Consider the following 11,091-nt stretch of genomic DNA (forward strand, 5'->3'; position numbering starts at 1 on the left):
CATTATGTTTGTTAAATCCAGTATGGCCGACAGACAAAAAAAAGCCTGCTGACCGACTCCTTCTACTGTAGACGACCTTGGCAGGTAAAAAAAATATTGTGACATCAGATAACCCCTAAAGAACAATACTACTGATGTATTTTCAAATAACAACTTTGTATTTTGAGAAAATTACAATTGATCACCTAAAAAAAAAAAGAAAAATATATATTTTTTTTTACAAATTTTTTTCCCCTACCGTTTTTTATGCCTTTAGAAAATAAAAAAAAAGGAGAAAAATATTGACACAAAGGATCATAATTCATGCATGAAAGGGTTAAGTAAAAGGTAATAAGTGTTTTATCTCACCATGGATACCTTTTTGGCCCACGCTGCTTTGTAGACTCGTTTTAATTCAGCTGATTTTAAAGCTGAAACATCCTAATTAAGATCCTGCCAAGATCTTAACAAGTCTCAACTTTGACTAGGCCATGTAAAAACTTTGTTTTGTTATTTTAAACCATTCATTCATTTGCTTGCTGGGGGGTTCTGAATTATTTTTCTGCTGCGTAACCCAAATGTGTTTGAGGTTAAGCTCAGAAACTGCTTGACGGACGTTCTCCCTCGGTGTTTTCTGTGGAAATGTATGCTACGCACAGATGGAAAAATATACAAAGAAAAGGAAATCTAGTCATACGTTGAAGATTACATTTTCGTTTGCATTTCCCAGTTTATTTTCGTGTCTATTTGATTGGCAATGCTTGATTATATTTCTCACTTATGTCATATAACTGACAGCGTGACTCAACTACATTTTTTGCAAAATATAAATCTTTGAATGGGTCCCTACGTGCATCCCCCAGAGAAGGAGTTCATCAGCCTGCTGATCTGAGTGGAAAGGGGGATGAAGGAGAGGGGCACATGGGGCTGAGTGGCTGCTTCTTTCTCATCAGGGCCAATCAGGAGCAGAGTTAGAGCCTTGTGTTACGGTTGTGCTGCGTTCACTTACCAAAGTGTGCGTCTCACACAACCAAAATAAAGTTGATCTGTAATGTGGATTTCCACTTCAAAGCTATAGATTTAACAGTAAGTGTAATAATAGTTCACGTCCGCTGTGCAGTTTTAAAAATGTCAAATACAAAAATTATCCTTTAGATTGTGTTTTTGTTTTCTTATTTTAACATTTCTTTGTAAACTATGTAGTATTTTTTTATTGTACTTTAATGCTTCAATGAGTTCTAACTAAAATAAATCGAACTGCTACAATCCCTGCACCACCACTGAACTATGAGAGGGAAGTCAAGAGGAAATTCCATTTATTTAACTTGGGGAATTCAAGTTTTACGAGCAGTTCCTGAAGGCAGCACAGTTCCCAAGGAGAATCCCGCAAAGGAAGCAGGTCGCGCAGCCAGAATCCTCCGGTAAATATTTAGAAAACAGTGAAAGGTTTTCTTCTTCTGCTACTTTTCTAACGCACAGCACACGAATGAGCGCATGGTGCGGGGCTTTTCTGCTCGTCCGGTTCCCGGTCGGTGTGAAGCTGAGTGAAGAGCCGCGGCGGAGACTCGGAAGCGGGACTCCTCTCTCTGATGTGATGATGGAGCGGAAAGCGCTCTGAGTGAGTACACTTCAGGGGGGCTCACCTGCCGCCTGTGTGTCCCTGTAGCGCAGAACACAACATCCGAAGCTGCACATCTCCCTGCTGCATGCTGAGAGGCTGCATGGTTGCGTTCATTGCTTCAGTCTAATAGTGTCTAATGTAGTTTTGATTGGGTTGACCCTGCAGGTTAAGGTGAACTGTTGGCTCTCGGTTATCTGCAGATGTCGTTGTTTTCTGCTACATTTAGACTCATGCGGTTATATTAATATGGTGATGTGAAAAAAAAAATATATAAAACCCCATTCAAGATTAGTACCTTAAGAAGTCACATATTAATGTTTCAACAAACATTGAACCAGTTTTACTCAATTTAATGCACAAATATGATGTGTTTTCAAAAGCAGAGGAAAAAGTTAGGACATTTTTTTAATCTTTGGTTGAAATAATTTCATAAAAACTTCTTGCAGGCTTTTGGATGAAAAATGTTATATTTAAAGCACAGACAAGGGGAAAGCAATTGACTACTAAAAATATTCCCCAACTCTAACTAATTTTAAGAAGTAGAACATAGACTGATATTTTGGTTACATTCATGTTAAATGGGTTGTTTGGGGAACCAGCATTAAAACATAAGCATTTTCCTAACATACATTTTGTTTCCTCCAATGAGTAAGTGGACTGAAACTAAGGACTGATTTTTTTGTCGTAAATCTTTTTAAAAAAATGCTAGTGCAAGAAAAGATTTAAAGATGTTTGAACATTCTCGGCTTCCAATGGAACTATATTTGGTTAATATTTATCATGGAACGACACATTTTCTTGAGATATGGCATCAGTAAATACTTGAAAGCTCAGAAATTAATTATCTTCCCGGAAATGTACGTGTAAACGGAAATTTGAACGTGTATGTCAACGTTTTTGGTTTGGTTTATTAGATTTTTAATGTATTCCAATGTAACTATAAAACACCTTAAATTGGGTTATTTTGTTAGCTAAATCTGGACAAATCCAGTTCTAGGTTAATTTAACACAACATAGTTTGGCTTTGGCTTTAAGCTGAAATTGTGTTGGGTTTTAAACAAAAAAACAGATTAAACTGACTTAACTCGAGATTTACTTCAGTAAGCAAAATACTAGCTCAAGATAAGACAATTTTAAAAAATGAACTATTTTTATTTTTTAAATTTTATCCAGCATTAAAATGAATCAGATTTAAAAAAAAAACTTCCTAATGTCGGTAAGTTTGGATATCCAAACTCGAAGTCTCTATAATTTTTGACGAGTTCTTTGGTCAAAGTGTGAATTGTAAACATTGCTAGCATTAGCTTGTGCTAATTACTTGAATTTCTAAAGGCTAATGTGATCCTACATGGACGTAGCGTGAACTAAAGTCATAAACATAACCCACTGACATTTATCATCAACATGCAGCATAATTTTACCATTTTACATTTTTTATTCCGTCCTGAGGAAGAGGTTCAGTGATCTGCTTGTGTTATATTCAAAATGGCCGCCTGTGAAGAATAATAAGGCTCCTTCAACATGGAAGAACATGAAAAAGGTCAAACCTCATCTTTTTATGCGGACACATTTAAATTTCAAAGTCTGTATAATAATGTGAGTAAGACTGCACCTACACTTTCATTATCATCTGTCAGATATTCTCTAAAACATGAGCAGAGTAAATGTGAAACGTACACTAGGCTCACTTTGAAGACGTACCTGTGCTTTCTATGAGTATAACAGCAAACCTTTTGAAAGGTCTGGTAGAAAAATGTAGCATACGATCTGTGGGACTTTAAAACCTCCCAGCAATAGAAAAAAAATGACACCATTTGTCTTCATTTTTCTTCATTTAAGTAAATGAAATGGAGCCATTTTTCATTCGTGCCTGTTTTCCTTTGGGGACCCAGTAGAGTCTCCCAGAGGCTCGCGGGACTCCGTCAGTACCGCAGCAGGCGGACTGGTTCTTCCAAGCCGTTCCTGGAAGTGCCTCTGGGGCCGATGAGGATCCTGGCCCACTTCCATACTGCAATCAGATAACGTTAATGAATACGGGAAAATTGTGTTATTTCCAGCCACAGCAGCAGTTTGCTTGTTTTATAGGATTGGAAACTGATGCATAATGGGATTCCAGGCTTGAGGAGTATGAATATTTAATGGATTCAGACGTTTTTCAAGTCTTTATGCTAAGATGGTGATCATAGGACTGAAAAAAACAAAACAACCTGTATTATCTTTGGGTGCTTCCACAAAGGTGTCCCCCAGGATGTGAATTACTGTGTTTTGAAACTCTTTAAAGCTTTGCTTGCACAGCGTTCATCATCTGGAGGAAAACAAAACACACACACGCACACACACACACACACACACACACACACACACACACGCTCATTAATGTAAATCCGATTCTGGACTAATGGTTTTGGCTCGCCCACAAACACTTGTGGTATCTTTTCCTTCTTCTGCTGGACTCTAATTGAAGTAATGGAATCACAACCTTTTAATTTGTATCTGTTACTTTCAATAAATGCACTGGCTTTTTGGAGACACAGACAAGAAATGTCAACGCTTCTTCGAACTCTCACCTAATTTTGTTAAATATTTTTAATTGTTTTGTAGAAATCAGTTTTTTTTGTACATTTGTCAAAAAAAATCCCATTTTGTCGACCATGATTGACTGTTTTAGAAGCAATAAAAAGGATGAAACATTCAAGGGGATGATTACATAGTCACTGCATCTGGAAGTGACAGGCTGTTTAACTCTGTTAGAGATCTCTCCTTGTCGAGGCTCATAGATTATCCTTCAGAGTGTTGCTTTTCTGCTCCCTATCTGATCTCTGCATGGACTCTCCATCAGCACAGTGAGGTGCTTAAAGGTCGAGCAGTGGACCTGCAGACTCACACATTAGTGCAAAAGAACTGCCTCGTTTTACATGTCTCTTAACATGCAAATAGACCTTTTCATCATAGTTAATGATGAAATTAAATGGGCTCTCTTAAAAAAGCTTAGCTAACTTTAACAATATTAGATAGTCCCATTTAATGTAGACTTTCTAGCTGGCTAGCTAGAAAACAGGGCTTTCTAGCTAGCCAGCTAGCTAACAGAGTCCCCCAGTTTTCTAACTAGCCAATAGAGTCATACTAGTTAGAAAGCCTTGTTTTCTAACTAGCTAACAGTTCCTTGCTTCCTAGCTAGCGTACAGAGGCCCTTGTTTTCTAACAGAGCCCCTCGTTTCCTAACTAGCTAATAGAGTCACGCTATCTAATTTTTAGTGCTCATATAACGTTTGGTCTCCACAATGTGTATACGTCTAGGTCCTCACAGTATAATATATATCACACACACAAACATCTACACAGTAATGCAGGAATCTGTTTCTCTACATTTAATGAGACAGCATCAGTCTGTCAGGCTGTGGCGGCAGAGAAGCGTGACAGGTACACTGAGGGCCATGAGGCTGCTAATGCTAATGCGCACACTTGTGTCGGGCATCATAATGTACTGTTGTCGTTTTGGATCAGCGCAGCCGGACCGAGTATAGGCGGGTAATTACCCTGCATTAACTTATTGGCTGACATCAGGGGCTTTTTTTTTCAGTCCACTGCCTTCCAATTATTTTGGTCCTGAGTCATTACGGCTGTGGTCATTAAAGTGTTTGTGCTGTTGTGAACTGTTGTTTTTTTTTGTCACAGTAGGCAAGTTAGTGGAAATTTTATTTTATCAAATTAAACAAATTGCATGTTTAACATACTGTTGCATTTACAACTTATTGCAGTGTAACTTCCAGCCCTCTTCTCCCTTGTTCCATCCAGTCATCCATTCATCTGTCCTTAAATTTTTTTTAGCTTAAATTATTTTGCCACCAACTGTGCCATTGTGCAGAAAAGTAAAAATAATAAAAGTTGTCAAAGTTAAAGAAATCTCCAGAGCTTATTTTTAGAAACATGCAACAAAATATGTAATTTGAGATGATTCCACTGCAATCAAATATCACTTGTTTCACGACTTTATACACCTTTATTAGAGTTTGTTTACCAATCAAGTGATGTGGTGTTTTGTAGATTAAATATGTTTTCAGTTGAAATTATTAGTTTAAGTAAGATCAAGTGGGAATAAACATGGAAAAAGTCACTTCACGTGTCTTTTTTGTTTTTGCCACATTGTGACATCTTGCTAGTGGAGATGTAAGTCAGTGAAGTGCTTAGAAAAGCTTAGAAAATAATTTTTTTCTAGTTGCAATCTGCAGTTTTTGTTTTTGCCGTAAATAAAATGTTCACTCATATTACCTTGACTGACAGTTTGTCTGGAGTCCAAGCAGCACGACGCCCAGTGAAGGCTGGAGCAGACTCCAAAGCACAAGAGAGAAGAGATAAAAAACGGATGATTCATCCACATCATGCAGCCCTGTCATACTGTACCCCTAGCTTAGCGCTACCAAGCATTATCTTGGCTGGAACAAATTACATCTCAGACTTCTCAGAAAGAAAAAATAAATAAATAGAAGCAGCTTTTTACAGAGCAGAGCATCTTGATGGATTGTAACTAAAAAAAAAAAAAAAAARAAAAACAAGACTCCTCTTTTTTGCTGATGTAATTTGAAAGGCACTCAGCCTTGATGGGAGGAACGCTCCTGGATCCACAGGACGAAGGTTGCACCTGCTTAAAGCACTAAGAGAAGAAATGTTCAAGTTTGCCCTGAATCAAGGTTCAAAGAATTCTGGTATTCGAGGCTAATAATGCTGATAATGACGGCACTCGAGGCAGCCGAGCTAATCTCGTCCCCTGAGAAACTCCTTTGTTCTTTTGTCCGGCCTGCAGGATGAAGTGCAACGCATCCCCCCCGCCTGCGTCCTGCTGGAACGTCGCTGACTGCCGCATGCGCTGCCACGTGAAGGCTGCGTAACCGAGAGCGCGTGAGTATCTGTTTGCTGCACATCGTCCRCCTTCCACCAATAAACAGCAAAACAGACTGTGGTTGGATGAATCTGGACTCCATGCAGACAACCGCTAATTACCAACTGAGCAATTAAGAAGCAGGCAGCTGCGGCTCGCAATGAACTGCATACGAGAGATGCTGAAGGAGTCCCGTTGCTTGATTTGAATCGTTTAACTGTGGCTTATTGCACTTCTGATTTGTCGAACTTTTTCCACGTTTTGACGCGTTATAGTGGACAAATGGCCATGTGTGTTACTGGGATTTCATGTGATAGGCCAACAGAAAATAGTACGTGTTGTGAAATTGAAGGAAAACGAAGCGTGGCACCCTGACATGTTTTTAAAAATGAAAATCTGGCGACTGTGACATGTATTGATTTTCAGCCCCTCGAGGTGAAACCACCTTTTTGCTGAAATTACAGCTGCCACTCTTTGAACAGGCTGGTAACTGTAAAATATCTCTCTCTCTCTTTTAGCACTTACCACATCTATTGGATGTATGTCTGAACTTTGACTGGGCCAATCTAACACTTCACTATGCTTTCGTCCAATCCCATCCATTTCAGTTTTTATGTTAGAAAGAAAATGTTCATTTTGCAATATTAGCTTCTGTTTGTGATGATCAATGAAAAAGTTCAAGATAACCAACAGTGCAAGACACTGTGCTGAACTGTGACTCAAAGTAATTTGGGTAGCTCAGTTTTTTGGGTATCTTTGTAGTAAAAATGAAAACATAAAGAGGCAGACTGAAAAGATTGAGGGACATTTGATAAGACTGTTGTAAACAGCATGTCTGCGAGTCTCAACAAACTCTAATTGTTTCCACCAGACTCTCAACCTTGGGGCTGTCGCTGCATTTATAATGTGTCAGATTTTATGCTTGAGTCCTGCAATTTCAACTAGCTTTGTACATCTTTCTTACTATTTTTAAAAAATTACGAAGAAACATCTTTTTTTAAAAGATAATACGATGGTCCTCAATAGATTTAATATAAGACTTAAAGTTTTAAAGTTTTAAGCGACACCAGGCTTGTTTTCTGACCAGAAGAGCTTTAGTTTCCGTTTTCAGACGATAGAAGAGATTCTTCTTCCTGAGCTTTTCAGTGAGGATGTGCTTCGTGGCGTCCGATCCACGTGTGAAAACGACGTCTCCTTCTCCCCCAGCCAGCCTTTCGCTTGTTCCCGTCGTGAGTCAAATGAACGCTGACAGCGTCATCCAAAAAAACAACATTGTGTAAGGAAGGAGAACTTACTTACCGGTTTAGTTTGTGATGAAAAAAAAAACAAACAAAAAAAGAAACTTGTCTCTGTCATGCAGCGCGAGGCTTTAACCCATTTTTAAGTGAAAGTCAGTCAGTTGTCACTTATATAATGCGACTTATTGCATAATCAGAGCAGTATGTTGTAATGCGTGAAATCGTGTCATGCTGTGCTTCGCAGAAACATTAAACCTTTAAATCTTTACGCATCTGGTTGCATTTCAAGCACTTAAGTGGGATTTTGTGTGATTTCTCTCTTTTTTTTTGCAAAATAAGAATTGAAAATGTCTGGTATTAACCCCTCTTTACCCTGCTACCCCTAAATAAGACTGCCTTCAGACATCACCAGTTTAATAAAATCCATCTCAGTACAAGACGTTCAATCTATGCATCTGTTTTGCTCTACTTCATAACTAGCCAATACTCTGCTATATTACATAAAATCCCAATGAGAGACATTGAAAAGTAGTTAATAAAGTTATAAAACGTAAAAGAAGCAGCTTTCAAATTCTACTTCTTGCTATTTTGACTTATTACACACCCCGTTTTATTTTTTAGGATGTTTTTAATGCTGTAAATGAGAAACCCTCGTCTGATATTCCAGGCGCCTGTGACTCTGTTTTTACTCCTCTGTGCTTTGTGAGTGGTCTAATCTTCAGCAGGGCCTTTAGCTCATAATGAAATCATGTGGATTAGCCGGCGTAATCCATCCAGGTTTATTGTTCATTGTTGCACACATTAGCATGCAGCTAAAGAAAAAAAAAGAAAACTGTTGCTACAGCAACATGTTAAAAAGTGTGGCTTGAAATAGTGTTTAGTATTTAAAGCATTTATTAATATTTTTATTGAGTCTCTTCATGTCACTGAGGCTTTTGGCAGCATGAGATTTAATCAAAGTGTCACTGTGTTCAAATCGAAATTAAAAATTAAACTGCATGAAAATGCAACAACTTTTTGATTTTAACGCAGTTTAACATAAAAAAGTGATTGTAGGCAAAGGTCTAAACTACTAAAAGTAGTAAAAAATATTACATTTCAAATCCAGCAAAACACTCCGGTTTGTCAGGAGGGCATTCGAGAAAGATAATTATTTAAAATTAATATCAGATATTGATATCAGCCCAAATTGTCATATTGGTGAATCATTTTTGAAAATAATCACTGTAAAAAAAAAGAAAAAGAAACGTCGGTAAAATAACGGCAGCTGCGGTAAAACTCAGCTTCTGGTATATTTTACCGTAAATTAGAGATTTGTTTTACAGTGTAGCTTGGTTTCCAGTTACTTCAGCAACAAACACGTGATGGAAACGGGTCACGAAGAGGCAGAAATGAACAGATTTGATTTGGAAGAATATAATATACCTTATCTTACCAGGAGCAAACAACATTCCCCTAAAATGATCTATGAGCAGACAGATAAACAAAGTTTCCACTAGAAACCTTAAGATGATGGCTGCACAGTAGCAGGGTACGCTGTGGCGACTGAATGAGTGAACGTTCAAATGAAAGTTAGGAATAAGTCACAAAATGCATTTCTCCACTCTGATAAAGCAGGCACTCCATCATCTGGATGCCTAAAGGAGTGAAATACAACGTTCCTGAGTGGTGAACAAAAACCACATGAAAAAAATGGAAAAGAAATGACAGATTTGCACCAGTTTAAAGAGGATCTTCACCACCTGTTTCAGCCTTTTCAATGATGTTAAAATCCATCTCTGTGGATCGGTCTGTGTTCCTCAGGGAAAGTTTTTTATAATTTTTTTCATTTGTTTTATCCTGCTGTAATAGTTGTGCAGTGATTGAAGAGTAAATCTCTCGATGTTCCTGGAGGTTCCTCCCTAACCAAAACAATTTTCTGTTTTCTGCTCCTCAAAAATGAAGGATTTTATTTTTTTAGGATGATCCTTTTCTTAAGCCCGCTGGCTGACAGTACACAGCAACAGGTGGGGGAGGGTCACTGCTAACTCTGTTCTAAACACACACAAAAACCCACTGTGTACTCTGGAGGTTTAAAATAATTTACAGATGTATTTTTTTCCTTTCAAACCGTGGCCGTGTTCTCTGTCCGCAGAGGAACGTCTTTTCCGTCTGAAAAACTCGTGTTCCTCCTCCTGACGCCGCCGTTGCTTCCTGCATGCCAAACACCCAGACTTTATCAACCGTGCTTGATGGTGGGCTCCTCATTGTTCTGGCAGACGAAGCGAAGGCTGTTCCCTCAGCGAACAGCGGCATCCTGTCACTTCTTTACGGCGTAACCTTGCTGACAGTCTGCAGCAGGATGAAAGCTCCCTCTCCAGACAGGAGCCCCGGCTGTGCTCACCTCTCTCCATCTCTCTTAATCCTACTGTACATATTTTTTCCTGTATCCCTTTCACGTGTTTTTTATTCATCAAAGTCCCTGTCTTTTATTCCTCTTTCAGAGTTTTTATTTGGTATTCCTTTTTCTAGTGAAACTGGATCAAATCGTTGTTTTCTATTCCTGTTTCATCCGACCTGACCTCAGCTTCAGATACAGCCTGTTGATCTTTATTCTTTTAAATCACTATTGCGACAATAGAGATTCCTCTCCAGATGCTTCCTGGTGGTGAGCGCTAAAGTCGTTACCAGTGAGTGTCTGTTTGGTGAAATGCAAAGACAAAAATAGCATCTGAGAGGATTTTCTTTTACCCCCACAGCCGGTTTCCCCCTCTGATCCATTGTTTTCCGAGACTCGACTCACACACACAGCGAAKGCCGAAGCATGTTTCTGGCAACCTAAGTATTCCCTCTGAGGAGATCGCATGAATGCTGAGGTCTGGATGCAGAATGCTAATAAGACTGGAAGCGCTCTGCTGCTTGTGTACAGCCTGTCATTTTTCTCTACGTGTTTCTGTGTAGTTAAACTGCATCTGTTTACCCAGAACTGAACAATTTATCAGGATTCAGGTCAGAGTGCATTTTGTTTTTCCTTTTCTTTTTTTTTTTACCAGTAACGATTATTCTGAAAGCGGTGGGATCGACTTGCGTGCGTTCGCCAGAGAGCTTAGGTTCTTGATCAGCAGGCTCCCAAAGGAAGCTGTCTGGATCAAGAGGCTGAGGAGTCTGAGCAGCCTGCCTGTGTTTCTGCTTTGCCTTAAGCAACCGGGTGGAAAATATGGATTAAATCACCGCCGTGCTCATCATTCCTCCATTCCCTTTGTTTCTATTGTTTCTACCTTTCACCAGGTGCTTACATTAAAAATCTATCTATCTATCTATCTATCTATCTATCTATCTATCTATCTATCTATCTATCTATCTATCTATCTATCTATCTATCTATCTATCTATCTATC

At 38.8% G+C, this 11,091-nt stretch overlaps 1 long non-coding RNA gene across 1 annotated transcript in view; it reads left to right on the forward strand.

The window, feature by feature from the left end:
* The first annotated feature begins 1,353 nt into the window (after positions 1-1,353).
* The window catches only part of LOC108167212 (uncharacterized), an 11,053-nt gene continuing 1,315 nt past the window's right edge, over positions 1,354-11,091 (forward strand). The window contains exons 1-2 of the long non-coding RNA XR_001777571.1: positions 1,354-1,597; positions 6,402-6,496. This is a non-coding gene — a long non-coding RNA (uncharacterized LOC108167212). The remainder of the gene's footprint in view (positions 1,598-6,401; positions 6,497-11,091) is intronic.

Source organism: Poecilia reticulata, linkage group LG2 (assembly GCF_000633615.1).
Source record: "Poecilia reticulata strain Guanapo linkage group LG2, Guppy_female_1.0+MT, whole genome shotgun sequence".
Taxonomy (NCBI): Eukaryota; Metazoa; Chordata; class Actinopteri; order Cyprinodontiformes; family Poeciliidae; genus Poecilia; species Poecilia reticulata.